At 43.6% G+C, this 15153-nt stretch overlaps 1 long non-coding RNA gene and 1 pseudogene across 1 annotated transcript; both read left to right on the forward strand.

Annotated features, from left to right (window-relative positions):
- Positions 1-1163, forward strand: LOC129383601 (uncharacterized). Its single transcript, XR_008611470.2, has 2 exons — positions 1-716; positions 782-1163. It is a non-coding gene; the product is annotated as an uncharacterized lncRNA (long non-coding RNA).
- A 3771-nt stretch (positions 1164-4934) lies between these two features.
- LOC126526578 (uncharacterized) overlaps positions 4935-15153 on the forward strand; it is a 74159-nt pseudogene continuing 63940 nt past the window's right edge.

Raw genomic sequence — 15153 nt, forward strand, 5'->3', positions numbered from 1 at the left:
TCAAGCAAGTCAATACAGGTAGAATACTCTGCAAAGTTATGCGAGTGAGGGGATGTCAAACAATGGGTCAGGAAATGCATTGTTTTTCTGCAAAACAAAAGTTGATTGCGATTGCATAAGTCACTTTAGCATCATGAGACTGCTGCTTGATAAATTCAGAAATAAACCAAAAGACAAGACACGCAAAAATAAAAAGACGATTTATTGATGCTCTCTCCACACTGGGATAAATAAAAACAAACACATAACATCTAATGTGGACACATCAGATGCCTTGTGAAACACTAAAGGAAAAATTCAGTTTCGAGCTATGGCACTTGCCGCATAGATGTGGGGGGCCTTGCACTAATAGTGATAGTTACCACTGCATTTAGAAATTGAAACCATTCATGCAGACAAGGATTATTCTTTATATTTTTGGCTACCATTTCAAATGCCTCCGCCAAGTGTTACAATGCTGCACGCAGCCATACTAAGGATCTCGCAGCAACACCTGCAGGTAAAAAGCAGAAGCAGTTAAAGTGCTGGTGTGTACTGGACACTATGTTTGAAAACTTTTAGGCAAGAAGAGTGCAAGAAGCAGACATAACTGCATTTATTTCCATGATTCCCCATTTGAATGGCCTTTTCTTTTTGCTTAGACAATGCCTGCGCCTAGCCACAGCAGCTCCCTCATACAGACTCCGCAAGCCAAGAGGCCGTGGAGGCAAATACAGGTAAGAGGCAAGAAGCAATAGCACTGGTATCGACATTCATCTTTCTTTCTTTTTCTTTCGTTTAGGCAGCCAGCACACCTCGAACAGCCACCTTGACTGCGGGTGTGTCACGCTAGTCGCCAAGGAAACATTCGAGGCAAAGCGACAGGCAATGTGAACAGCCACTTCTCCATGTAAACGATACTCTTTCTCTCGGATGACTCCTACGCCTCGCCACGCCAGCACACTTGTGCACAAAGATGCCGCGGAGGCACGTACAGGTCAGAGGCAAGAAGCAGTGGCACTGATGTCGACATTCACCCATTTTCTTTTTCTTACACTGAGGCAGCCAGCACACCTCGAACAGCCACCTTGACTGCGGGTGTGTCAGTAGATTCCTGTTGTACATATGCTCATAATAAACTTCAGTAAACTTGAACTTGATAATAAACTTGAAGGCAAATGGGACATTGATGCATTGTTTTTTTGAACATTTATTGTACACATACAATATATGTTATACTTTGCAGTGCTACAGAGCGTATTTTGAAGCTTCCCCCTATATTTTGCACCTTTAATTACGTATGTGTTGTGTGTAACTCAATGCAGTTCATGTTGTAGCAGCTGCTTTGTCTGTGTATCGCACATTGGCTTAAGCTTGTGATATCCACATACTTCTCTCACATATACAAAATAAAGTTCTATGCAGTCCTCAGTGTTACAACAAAAAATGAAAGTAAACAATCCGATCGTGGAATTGTGTTTATTATAGTGATTCCTGACAGTTACTGACAAGTTGACAACTTGAACTGGTCAATCCGTCCATAGCCTCCTCTATTTTTCAAAAATAAAGGAGGCTATGATCCGTCATGGCAAGGAATTGTATGTATACATAAAAAAAGGGGGGTTATGTGTGTGTGTTTGTAGTGGGGGGTATAGGATTAGGGCGGTACGAAAAAATATACCAACACCGTCCTCTAGACCCATTCCGTTAAGGTACCGTAACAAAGCGTATTATGCATAAAGTTCATACAACCAACTCTGATACTACATACGCCAGGCGACGCGAGCTACATTTGCCATGACGCATTCGCGACTGCACCGGATGCCCTCCATATTATTCTCGTTAATCGTGCTCACTGCACCGAGGCAAAAGAAAGATCATGGGCGCAGGTGCCTTTAAAGTATCTCGACCTTGCGAGGCACTGCTGCGCGTGCCAGGGGAGCTGACCGTGCGAACACTCCCTGGCACACACCTGCCTCGGCGGCCCCAACCTACGTACCGTTCTGCTTCGAGCTTTGATCCCCCCCACTGTCCCTTGGGTGCCCTGGAGATCCTGCGCCGCCTGCTTTATTATAATCTCAGGTGCTCTCCTGAGACTTCCGTTTGTCGGTTACATGTGCCCTACAGCTGGATGAGTACTTATAATAATAAAAAAACCCGATCTACCGTCGCGACGATAGATCGCGAAAGCGGCTTTTGCAACATACCGCGCCCGTGCGAAGAGAATTACGGAACGCCAACGAGGAATCTGACCACAGCTTCGAGCTCGTAACCTCGTCGAGTGGCTCTCCTGCAACAGGCGTGACCGCTGAAAACCGCATACCGCCGGAAACTTCAACAGAATGATCCCTCGGTTGCATAACTGCCACCTGTACGGCCAACATGGACCACACCCACACCGTCCCGCAACATAGAATAAAGAACCAACTTATAAAGCCCAAACACACGGCTGCACGCACACATCACGACACTACAAGCGAGACGCCATGCTGCTACGCTGCTACGGTTGCCGGATTAAAACTGACTACTGTCACCAAGTCTAGCAAGCGTTTCAGGAGCTGGCAACCTCGGCGCGTAGCAACATGGCGGCGCTCTTGCGGTTCCCGATTTCAATGCATGGGCCCTATGGGTAGCTTGTCCTCTAGAGTCAGTATAGTAACTTTATGGCGGCAGCATGAAGGAAGGAGGAGGTGCGCGATGGAGACGGTTGCCAACAGACAGCTTGAGTCAGGAGATTTGGGATAGCATGGGGATAGCCGTCCGGAGTTCGCGAGTTGTCAGGAGCGTGAACAGACAACACAGTTAGGCGTTATTTATTTCTAGGCAGGGTGGATAATCTGAATAAATTGTGTGGTATAGATTTCGCGTTACTTCTTGCTTATACATCAGCAAAATAACAAAACAAGACATAATCATTTTGTTTTCCACAGCGAGGAATAAGAAGAAAGTCTATGATAAAAAAATTATGCAGATCCCACGGGAATCGGTGTAAGCGAAGCGTTCAGCGCTGGATGTATTGATTGACGATAATTAGCGGGGATGTTGATGGCTAGAGCCTAATTTCTTTAACGTTTAGTCTAACAGGAGAGTGGCGGGTTGATGTTAAACGTTACCTTACGGGCACCACTGCTGTTTGTCTGCGTAGTACACAGAACACGCAAAGAGAGATGTTTCCTTGAGGCGTTGTTGTGCCCTATATTTCACAGCCTCTGAGAGGGTCATTGCCTCACATGGCACATCGCATTGCGGCAGAAGTATTAAACTTGAATTGTATTATGGGGCTGTACGTTCCAAAACCACAATTGGATGATGAGGCATGCCGCAGTGGCGGACTATGCATTATTTCTGAAACCGTGGTGTTCTTTAACGTGTTCCTAAGTCTAAGTGCACGTGAGTTTTCGATTTCGTCCCCATCGAAATGCAGCTGCCGCGGTTGGAATCAAATCCACGGACTCTAACTATGCCATAGCCACAAAGCTAACGCGGCGGGAACAGAAGTGTTGATTTGACGGTCGACCGCTTCCGTAGTGTCGCGTGGACCGCGTGGTGCGCTTTAATTAATGCGGCTCTGCTTCTGCACGCCCTGCGTAGTTTGGCCGCTTGAATTATTTGCATGGTGTTTATTTTTCAGGAATAGCAACAACGTACTGTACGGTACCTTGAACTTAAACTTATCCAGTTTACCCGCAACCGCCGTCGTATAGTAATAGGGTTACCTCGCCTTCTCACGTCTTCCTCCCCCCTCTCTTTTTGGGAACTGACTTCTTCTCCTCCCTCTCCTTCTCCTCTCTACAGTGCTATCTGCGTCCCCTCTGGCCTCGTACGTTAGTAGAAAGGGAAGCACTGCAGTTTCTGCAATGCTTCTGAGGGGAGTCACCAGTAATTATAGCTGGCAAGCGGCTATATAATGTGGCGACGGCCAGGTAGCTCCAGATGGCATTGTGCACATTCGACGCGGTGGGGTGAAAACGTGTTTCCAGCGTCGCCTTTCCTCTGTGACTCGCTGCTGCCATGTAGGCACACGCTGTAACCCCTCCCCCCCCACCCCCTTGACGTGGTGTGCTTGACAGCATCAGCCACAGCGACAACAGCAGTGGAAAAGTCGAAGGAAGAGGCAAAGAAAGCTTCCCTTTAAAAAAAGCAATCAAGTGTCCATGCTCTGCTGTCGCACGGTCGGACCAATTGTCACGGTGGAGATTCTGCAACTATAAGTCCTAAACGTGTCCATACTCTGCTGCCGCACTGACGCATCGCTTGTCTCGCTGGAGAATCTGGAACTATAAGCCCTGTGTGAGCGCGCCATGCCTGGAACAGCTGTTTTATAATCAATCGTGTGTACCGCAGTCGAGAAGCTTGCGAAAGAGAGGCTCACGAAGGCGGCATTTAAGGTGCTCCCATCCTTTCTGCGACTCAGAGGTGAGTATATGTTATACACATGTTATATTTTAGCCGCGGTGCCATAATACGGGCAGGACAAGGCAAGCTTACACTGTACGGACACAAGGACAAGGAACACAACACAAACGCCGTCCTCTCGTTCTTACGCCCGTGTTTTGCAGGTCTACCTTTCTGTATCATGGATTCCTTACGCACTCGCTCACGAAGTTTTTTGCGGTGTGAGACCGGAAATAAACGGAGGCGACATACGAGCGCTTCGAGACGAAACAGGTGCGCTTGGGGTGCACAGGCCACAAGCGCAGGAGCGCGCTCAGTGCTGTTACAATTGATAAATTCACGGGCAAGTTATAAACCCAAGCAGAGCTGCACTAAACCAGTCTCCCTCCCTTCGGCACTGCTATGTGGCTACGTTATTTTACGACTTCTGCTTACCAGCCTATACTGTCAGGAAACTAAGCTTAGACACTGCATTATACTAAAATAGGCATGTTTTAATACATCACTTGTCATTGTAATTTTACGATGCAGAAAATTTCTAAAAGATTACTTTTTTTCAGATGCCGGGTATTCGGTACTTCCGATGCCCAAGATGCGGGTATCCAACGTTCTCACTTAAGGAACTCTTCAGACATCTCCGTATAGCACATGGGCATGAAGATAACTGGCTATGTGGCCTAGGAGGCTGCATGAAGACATTTAGACTGTTTCTTTCATACAAGAGGCATGTGTACCGGAATCACCCCGAACTGCTAACGGAAAGAACACAGCCCATCGCAAGTATGCCATTGGAAGTGGAGCAAACGAGCGTGTTTGAGCCGCATAGTGAAGAGCGTACAGAAGCCCAAGAAGTTTTAGGTGATCCTGAGCCATCTCAGTCAAGTCCCAGTTTAAGCAAGTACGTGAATCAGCTTGCAACGCTGCTTCTGAAGTGGAAGGAAGCAAGGCGTCTTCCTGAGTCCACCTTGAATGAAATAGCAAACGATGTTATTTCCTTCATTAATATAATGTTTGAGGATGCACAGCTTTGCACAAATATTGGTGCTGTCGTTCATGCAGAGCAAGAATGGAAGCAGCAGCTGAACCAGCTGCTCTCGAAGTCGGGTCGGCTTAGATATTGGAAGACACATTTTCCAAATTGTTGAGCCTCGTACTACAGTGCTGGGAACTGATGGCCATGGAAGATTTGACACCATGGAGTATGTGCCACTTTGTGATGTGCTGAAGTGTATCATGGAAAACACACACTTATCTGGTGACTTGAACAGCTACCCAAGAAAAGAAAACTACTTGTGTTCTGCTTTTGATGGTACTGAATTCCAAAATCATGCCTATTTTGCTGGGGACACTTCTAAATTATGCATTCAGCTTTATAGTGATGAATTCGAGGTGTGTAACCCGTTGGGTAGCAAAAGAGGGAAACATAAAATGACTGCCGTGTATTTTTCAGTGTTGAATTTTGCTACAAAATTCCGTTCAGCACTCTCAGGGATACATCTGGTTTTGCTTGTTAAAGACAAAAATGTGGCTACCTACGGCTTTTCAAAGGTCCTGGCTCCCCTAATTACAGATGTAAATGAATTAGAAGATGAAGGTATTGTCGTAAATGGAACTCTACTAAAAGGCTCAGTTTTTATTTTCACAGGTGATAATTTGTCCAGCCATAGAGTAGGAGGCTTTAAATGCTCATTCAGTCATGGGAGAATTTGCAGGTTTTGTATGGCATTGCACCATGAGCTCAATCACAAATTTCTGGAAAGTGATTTTCTGCTTCGCACACCCGAAGGCCATCAGCACCATTTAAACATGTTAATTGCTGGGCTTCCCACTGCATCATTGTATGGAGTTAGAGAAGCATGTGCCCTCACATTCAACGGGTTTAATCCAACACAGCATCTACCTCCAGATGTGATGCATGACATTCATGAAGGTGTATTGCCATTTGCGTTGCAGCATATCATTTCATCGTTGATCAAACAGAATTTCTTTTCCCTCACATACTTGAACAAGATGATATGTGAATGGAATTATGATGCTCATGATGTGCGCAACAAACCAGAGCCTCTATCAAAACAGTTTTTGAAAGGAAAAGCGGGTATGAAGGCCTCAGCAGCTCAAGTGTTCTGCTTGTTTCGTCATCTTACTTTTTTTGTTGGTGAATGTGTTCCAGCAGAAAATGATGTGTGGCAGCTTTACCTTCTTTTACGTGAAATTGTAGACATTATCATGAGCTACAGAATCCCTACTAAGTATATTGCCTACCTGCAGAGAAAAATTCACTTCTTCTGTATGGAATTCAAGTTATTGTTCCCATTTTCATCACTACCTTGCAAAGTGCACTATCTGATACATTATCCTTCACTCATCACAAAGTTTGGACCTCTAAGTGCACTCTGGGCAATGCGATTTGAAGCAAAACATCAATATTTTAAGGATATTTCACGCAAGATCCGCAATTGGAAGCATCTTTCGTATAGTTTGGCAGTCAGGCACCAGTTATTGCAAAGCTTTACATTTATAGCTCCTCATGAGAGCAGTGTTCACACGACTGGTTGTTGCCCTGTGCTCTTTGAGCACCTTCCTGAAAATGTACAGCAGTTCGTTTCTGAACACAGTCTTGAATGCTCAAATTCATTTACTGTAAGTTCTCTAACTGTGAATGGCAGGATGTACAAGGTAGGTTGTTGTCTTGTTGACAACATTTCACTTGATGATATGCCAAAGTTTGTTCATGTATGTGGGCTATACTATGTAAACAAGGTACTTTTGATTGCGGCAAATGTGCTTCGGTCTGTTTATTTTGATGAACATTTTCATGTTTATGTTGTGAGTATGACAGAAGAGTACAAAGTGCTGACATCAGTTTCAGAGTATGAGAACGAGCCATTGTACATGCGGCAGCACAAGGGACGCAGTGTGATAGGCACTCGTCACAGTTTAGCGTAAACCAGCTGCCTAATGTGGACGTGTGCATCTCAATTTTTGCCTGGTTGCTGTTTCTCTTGATGTAAAAATTTGTGGCTGAAGAGCCTGTACTTATGCCTTTCAATATTTACGTATATCTGTACAGTTTGGTTTGTAATCATGTGAGAAATTCAAGCTTCATTGAAATGATAAATAAAACTTGACTAAGTATGTTATACTTATCAGGCATGGCAAGAAACCCTTAGCTCTATTGTCTAGATGTGGCATCCCAAGTATATGTTTTCATGAATAATTCTGCAATATATTTGTAGTGCAGTAGCATAATACTCATAAAACAAGTGCCGGTGACTGTACACCTGGCAGCATAAGCATCACAAAAAAGATGGGATTTCTTATAGCAAGCTTTGGAATTCAAATGGGCACTGGCGATTTGTAATGTTCTCTTACAGAATGCAAACAGGCAAGAGTGCTAAATAGGCCTTTTTCAATGTTGGAAGTTATTTGTTTTTTCCCTGGTTGTCTAAGCGAGCTCTTAACGAAAGTATTGATAGTAATATTAAGTTTGAGTCAACATTAAAACATTACAATGATAAAACTGTATTTTCAATAAAACTTGTATGTGAATTGCCTGTGTGTTTCTATGTGCCCTTACTGTTTGTACTAGACACAGTTCTTTCTGGCTTTTGTGGAAAAGCTTTTAGGGGCATTTTAAGTTCTACCAAAATGTGCCTGTTGCTTTAACCTTGATATTCCACTTGTTTAGTTTTGTGTTAAGATGTATCACTGTTTTAAATGATGCTATATGAACGCATTTTTTATTAATCGACACGTGTACTTGTGGCCTGTCAGGATTGGGGGCTCAATCCCGTCGCTCGTGATCCGTTGTCAAGATTGGAGTCCGGCATGAATTAGAAGTTAGCTGGCCCATGCCGTCGTCCAACTTATCCACGCTGAGGACGTTGATGAAGGGCAGGACTGCTTCTCATCGAGAACGAGGAACATGGGTTTATTTACAATATTTATATCAGTCTAACATGACTGTTTGAGAAAGTACATCAGTCTAACATGAATGCTTGAGAGAAGTCAGTCCAACCTGACTGCTCGAGAGAAGTGTGTCGAGCATCCGCACAACAGCAGTTTTTAAACACTCGGTCCTCCGGCGATACAAGGCGGCGAACGTTCGTTTCGTCGGCGCAAACTAGCCGCCTCCCGCAGGACGGCCTACGCACACAAAGGCACACACGCTCGAATGTCCGGAGCCGACGTCAGAGGGGTCCCGTAGCACTCTGAGCCGTTCCGGGAAGCGCGTTGGGGAGTTTGGGAACAATAGTTGGCCCGCCGAGCTCATTCCGTCATGAAGTCGATTTAGTCACGCTGTGGCTAGAAGGAGGCGGCGAAGCTCCCGGTATGTTGGTCGTCATAGTCGTAAGCGGGTGGCAATCTTGCACTGCAGCTGGTCATTCTCAACAGCGTCGGGAGGTTGCCGTCATTGTCGTAAGTGGCTGGCAATCCTGCACGGCAGCTGGCCATTCTTAACAGGCCATACCATTTTCAAATACCCATCATATCAATCACATCGTTACCTTAAAAATAACAGTACACAAACGCATTGTGCAACCTACAATTATTAAAATTAATGTGTGTATATCAATGCAGAAATCTATTTAACACCCTTTACTTCATGCTTTAACATCCTTATTAATGGCAAATTCACACCGTATATGCGTCTGCACCCTTATTGCGGGGTGTTTTGAGCAGAAAGGGTGCTAAAAGGGTGTTACGCAGGGTGTAAACATCAAAAACACCCTTTTTCAACACCCTTAAAGGTGTAAAAATGTTTCATGTGTAATCTCCCTATATATAATGCAATCATCTGCAAACATGCGCATCGTTGATTTCATGTTATCTGCCATGTCATTGATATATAGTAAAAACATAATTGGTTCTAAGGCTGTTCCTTGTGGTACTTCGGATGACACCTATACCCAATCACATTGCTAACTTTCAATTTCTACGTACTGTTGTCGGCCTGCAAGATAAGCTTTTATCCAGATTATTATGCTGCCAGATCCGAGAATGTGTTGTAATTTGTCCAGGAGTTTAGGATGGGATACCCGGTCGAATGCCTTCGATAGATCTAAAAATATTATGTCAATCTGCCCGCGGTTATCAATTGTTAGAGCGAGATCATGCACAGTTTGTGTCAGTTGCGTAACAGTAGACAGTCCTTTTCTGAAATCATGTTGGTTGTTGCTAAGCAAGTTATTATCTTCCGCAAAGGTTACGATGTGTTTTAGTACGATGCGTTCGAGAATTTTGCAAGATGTGCAAGTTAGCGAGGTCGGCCTATAATTTGATGGGCTTGTTGCGTCACCTGATTTGAGAATCGGGACAATCTTTGCTATTTTCCGGTCTTTGGGCACGTCAGACGATTCTAAAGATTTTTTAAAGAAAAGTAAGAGGTATTTAAAGACCCATCCTGCGTATCTCTGGAGAAAAGTATTTGGAATCCCATCTTGGCCGCAAGATTTTTTAATGTCGATGTTAAGCAGCAGTGAAAGTATACCTGATTCCGTAATCTCTATATCACCAAGTATGTCGCCGATTCCCCTCGGCTGATGGTTTCAATCTGGTGAAGTTCCGTCGTCTTGTGTAAAAAGGGATTTAAGAAAGTTATTGAACTGATTTGCTCTTTGGAAAGCATCCTTAGGCGGCAAATTGCTTTGCTTATGCATGTTCGCGTTAAAATATCTCCAAAATTTTTGACGAGCTGTCTTGATGAAGTTGCTAAGTGTGACGTTCATGTACGTATATTTTGCTTCTTTTATCACTGCTCTCAACACTTGTGCCAATTCGCTAATTTTCTCAGAGTAGCAGGGATTTGATGTCTTCTTCTTAAGTTTCCTCAGCCTTGATATTTTACGTTTCATATGTATTATGTTCCTTGTGATCTAAGGGTTTCTTTTGTGCACGTTCTTTTTTTTATGGATACAAAGTTTGATAAGCATTGCTGTACATAGGTCTTAAATTTCACCCATAATTCATCTACTGCCACAGAATTATCATGGAAAAGACAAGAAAAATTGGGGTAGTGATAATCAAAAAGGTCAAGAATGCTGACATCATCTGCGTTTTTCCAATCGTATGTTCGTGTGATGAATTTTTCTGAGCGTGCTGACGACGGCAGTGATAGACAGCATTTAGGTTGAACCGAAATCCCGTCAATTATTTCCCATGATATGTTCTCTACAGGAATGTTTTCACTCACAAAAGTTAGATCAAAAATTGTGCTGCTCGACAGAGTGACACGTGTAGGTTGCTGAATGATTTGCTTTAAACCACTATTGAAGGCCATATCAAGTATCGCCTCAGCGCTGTCCTTATCGACAACACCACGATCGTACGAGTCCCATCCTATACCTGGTAGATTGTAATCCCCCGTAAGGACAATTTTTTTGTCCCCTTGAAGGTGACGCTGCATGTAGTCAGACAATATATTTAATGGCTCCGGGTCAGAATTCGGTGCTCTGTACATTGTACCAATATAAAGGGAATCTACGGCGATCGTGATCCTACAAAACAGTGCTTCTGCGCCGGTAATGTTAGGTAGGGGTGTGGTCTGAATGTCGTCTTTCACTAAAATCGCGACGCCACCGCCACGTGTACATTTATCCTGACGAAGAACTATATAACCTGGGGGAAATATATTGTTGGTCAAGATACATGATGACAGCCAAGTTTCACTAATGGTTATGATATCAGGTTCATGTTCAAGAGACAAGGCCTCAAGTTCTACCGTCTTATTAGCTATACTCCTGGCGTTGATATTTATAGTTAGTTTTTTCTTAACTTAGCAGGTTGCCGTTCGGCAATTCGAGGAGACACTTCTTTTATTGGTATTTTCTTGCCTAATTCTTCATCCCATGCAAAGAGTTCATCATTTACTTTGATCTTATCGTAAGCGAGTCTGACCTTTTCATGCTTTTCTCAATTAAGTTTGCAACTATCACAATTTTTTTTTCTTATATTGCGTATCACCAGAGAAAAATCTTCGCTGACAGGGATTTTGGCACCCTTCAGTCTAAAACAGTTCTTAAGTATCTTGACTTTGTCTCTGTAATCGAACAACTTGAAGATCACGGGGCGCGTTTTGTTAGCCTTCTTCCCTCCCAAGCGGTGAATTCGCTCGAAACCGGAAAGCGTTACACCAAGCACTTCTTTAATTAGTTTAGTGCTAACCTCGCGTTCTAGGCTTTCCGGTGTTCCATCCTCGAGTTCGCTTAGCCCGTAAATAATTAGATTCGACCGTCTGCTTCGGTTTTCTAGGTCGTCAATCTAATGCAAAAAATTATTTCACGGTCTTTTCCAGCTGCATGCACTTTTCCTCTATGGTTGACATACGACTTTCAAGCTGTCCTTAAAGATCTAGTTTGGAGTGAATACTTGCTAACGACCCATTTGAACCCTTATTTTCGTTTCTGATAGCGGTGATGTCGGCAGCCATTTTTCTCATTTCAGCAGCAAGTTCCTGCATGTTGGGACCAGGGTTGCTCTCTACATTCCCTCCCAGCAACAGCAGGTATCTTATAGACACTATGCAGTTTCGAAGCAAAGAACACATTTGCCTTGGGCACGGCACACGGCAGCACAAGAAGAATCAAGCAATTACTACGGTAACATTATTATTATTATTATTATTATTATTATTATTATTATTATTATTGCTGTTTGTTTGTTTCTTGCTTGTTTCATGCTTGTTTCTAAACACATGCAGTACGAAGCAGCTATCGCTTGACTTCAAAGCGACATAAAAAATGTGATCAACTGATTAAAAGAAACCGTATAAAAGTCAGTGCTCGGAAAACTCGATTAATATGTTTTAGAAGTCCGTTAAAGGCTCCTTTAACTAGTCAACATGTCTTCCTTCACGGTTCTGATTGCTTAGACTGTGTTTGTGCCCCAGTACAATATGCGGATAGAGTCAAGTAACTTGGAGTATACTTTGAGACTGACTTATCATGGAATATACAAATGACTCGAATTTGTGCGCGATTACGTAATGTTGCATGTGTCCTTTACAATATAAGGAGTTATGCACCTATCAAGATTAAAAAGTGATAGTGCATGCTTTAGGCTACTCGCATATAAGGTACGGCATCTCCTGTTTTTTTTTTTTTTCATTGCAGAGGATTTTGGAAACATAAAATTGACAGCCTATTAAAAAGCATACTAAAAAGTGTTGCGTACAACCAAACCACAGATAACTTATTCCAAGATTTAGAAATGCCCGATTTCGAGTCTTTGTGTCGTTCGACAATTGTGATGCGTTATTTCTGGAGCAATGCTTTCCGAGAACCTTTCCATAAAAGTGTTGCTTTGCTTAGTCATCCCAGATATGTAGTTGTTGTTGTTGTCCTGAGTGGGCGTGGCACATACCCATAGTGGGGCATTGGCCAAGAATCGGGTGGTTCAATTAGGTGCATAAAAATAATAATGATAACAAGGGAGTTAAAAATTTCCTCGGACAAGAAGTCGTGGAAAAGGACAAAGAAGGTACTATATCCCCCACCTGTTTAATAACCTTCCGAGCGCTGCACTGGATCATACAAATTTGTCGGGATTAATTGCCCTCAAGGCAATGATAGAATAGTTTTCACATGTATAAAGTATCTTTTGTTGTAGTGTGATCTTTACCAAAATGAATGTAAGACTGTTTCGGCTGTTTTCACGATTTCTTTTTCTTTTTTGTTCTCGATAGGTTGTAACTTTGTTTAGATATTGTGCCTTGTTTACTCAGTTTTAATGGTTATTGTGTGCTACGTGTTTTCATTTGAACATAGGGTGTTGTTTACTGGGCATGTTGACTTGAACAACCTGTGATACGTTTTTTTTAGTTTGACATTTAGTTTGTCTGTAATAAGGTACATTATGCTTTGCCCGGACTGCCAGGTTTCTGCCATACAAGCCCATAGAAGGCTTCGGCAGACCTAGCAAAATTATATGTACAAATTGATTATATGTAATAAAAATTATTATTATTGTTGTTATTATTATTATTATTATTATTATTATTATTTGTTGTTGTTGTTGTTGTTGTTGTATGTAACTCACCGACCCGGGTGTGGTGACACGCTGTCCACCGGACATAATTACCAAAAGAAGTTGCACATGTGCAGCTCCTGAGTGCATGCGCAGAAGCAGCTATGCGCGTTAAAGCTTCTAGTATTGTGTTAAGACATTAGCATCGCTCCCGCGCCCTAGACAGCCGCGACGGGGCTGTGCGTATATCTCGAAAAAGGCTTTACATTTCATCTTTACTGCGTTTTTCGTTTCGTATTCGTTTCGTTTCTCAAGCACTGGTGCGTTTTTCCTTTGCCATGTTACTTTCTTCATTCTTTGGTGTCCCTAATTATCTTCCTTCCAAATTATTTTCTTTCTGAATCACTGATCTCCCTCTATGGCTTTAAATTTAATGTCCATTTCTCTGAATTGAATAATCAATTACTCGGTATCCTCTTTTATTACTTTGATGTTTTTCTTCCTCTTCGTTTCACGACTACATTTATTATTATCATTATTACTATTATTATTGTTTTGTTTCATAAGACCACCTCCATCTTGACTCATCACACATTATGGGTAAATGTATCCAATTCATAATAACCATGTTCATCGCGATCATTCCAAAATTGACGCTTTACAACCTGCGGAGAACGTTGGGTTTGCCGCATGCGTTCTTCTTACACCAGCGCCCGAAGAAGACGGAGACGAAGTGAACGATGCGGCTCCGAAAGGTCCCTGCGAAGACATCCAGTGCTTCGGATGATAAAGGTGAAAGACACGTCCACGACCGCTCATCTGAGGAAAGCGAGAAAATCGCTGTTGGGCATGAGCCAGGTGTAAAGGAGGAACCAGGTCGAAAGGCAACGCCCTCCGAACCCGTGCCGTCGGGGAAACCAGAAGTGCCCCGACAGCGAGCCGCGAGGCGGGCCCGCTACGCTCGCCTCCCTACCGGTGGCAAAGCAGCTTCAGTGGGCGACGTCGAACCCGGGTCTGCAGTCGAGCACCCCGCGGAGCGACCCAATTTACTGGCGCGGAAGAAACAGACAGCGGATAACGACGAGCGGCGGTCCGAACACAGAGGCAGGTGCCACCGCGAGATGCCCCGTAGAAACGAGCCCCCTGGTAAACGAGCAGCGCCCGGCTTCCACCTTTCTGGCAGAGAGGCTGCCCTCGACGAGCCCGAACCCTTCGCAACGCCACTGAAGCACAAACGACTGCTCGCCCCTCGGCTGCAGGATCGAGAGGGGCAAAGTACCGAAACGGAACTGCTCAGCTACGCAACTGAGAAAGATAATTATTCTGGGCAGGTAAGCACATCGAATAGGATTGCGGCTGACCATAAAAAAGGAAAGGAAAATCCGTCTACCACGTTTTCTACTATATGCATTCGTTCTTAAACACTCAAAAATTACTGCAGCAATGCAGATGCTGTCTGCTGGTCTTTCAGGCTTGTAGTTTCTATCTTTACATTTCGCTATATGCACAGAATAGGTAAATTAACATTCTGGTTAAAGCGATATAATGAATGCAGAGATTTGAATGACGAAACTATCCATCCCGCACACCACATTCTATGACGTCACTCTCGCTTGCTTCGTCTCTTGACGGGACTTCGTTCGATTAACTGGTTAAACGTCACTCACAATCAAACCTGTGTTCAGTTGATTTATCAATCACTCGGCATGTTCCAGGGCAGAGCTGTGGACAAGATACATAAGTGCTCCTGAAGGACCTGTCTCATAGCTTTTTAGAAAATGGCCATGCTTAATGTTTTCAGTGCCTGCTGCCTAC

This window comes from Dermacentor andersoni, chromosome 8 (assembly GCF_023375885.2).
Source record: "Dermacentor andersoni chromosome 8, qqDerAnde1_hic_scaffold, whole genome shotgun sequence".
NCBI lineage: Eukaryota > Metazoa > Arthropoda > Arachnida > Ixodida > Ixodidae > Dermacentor > Dermacentor andersoni.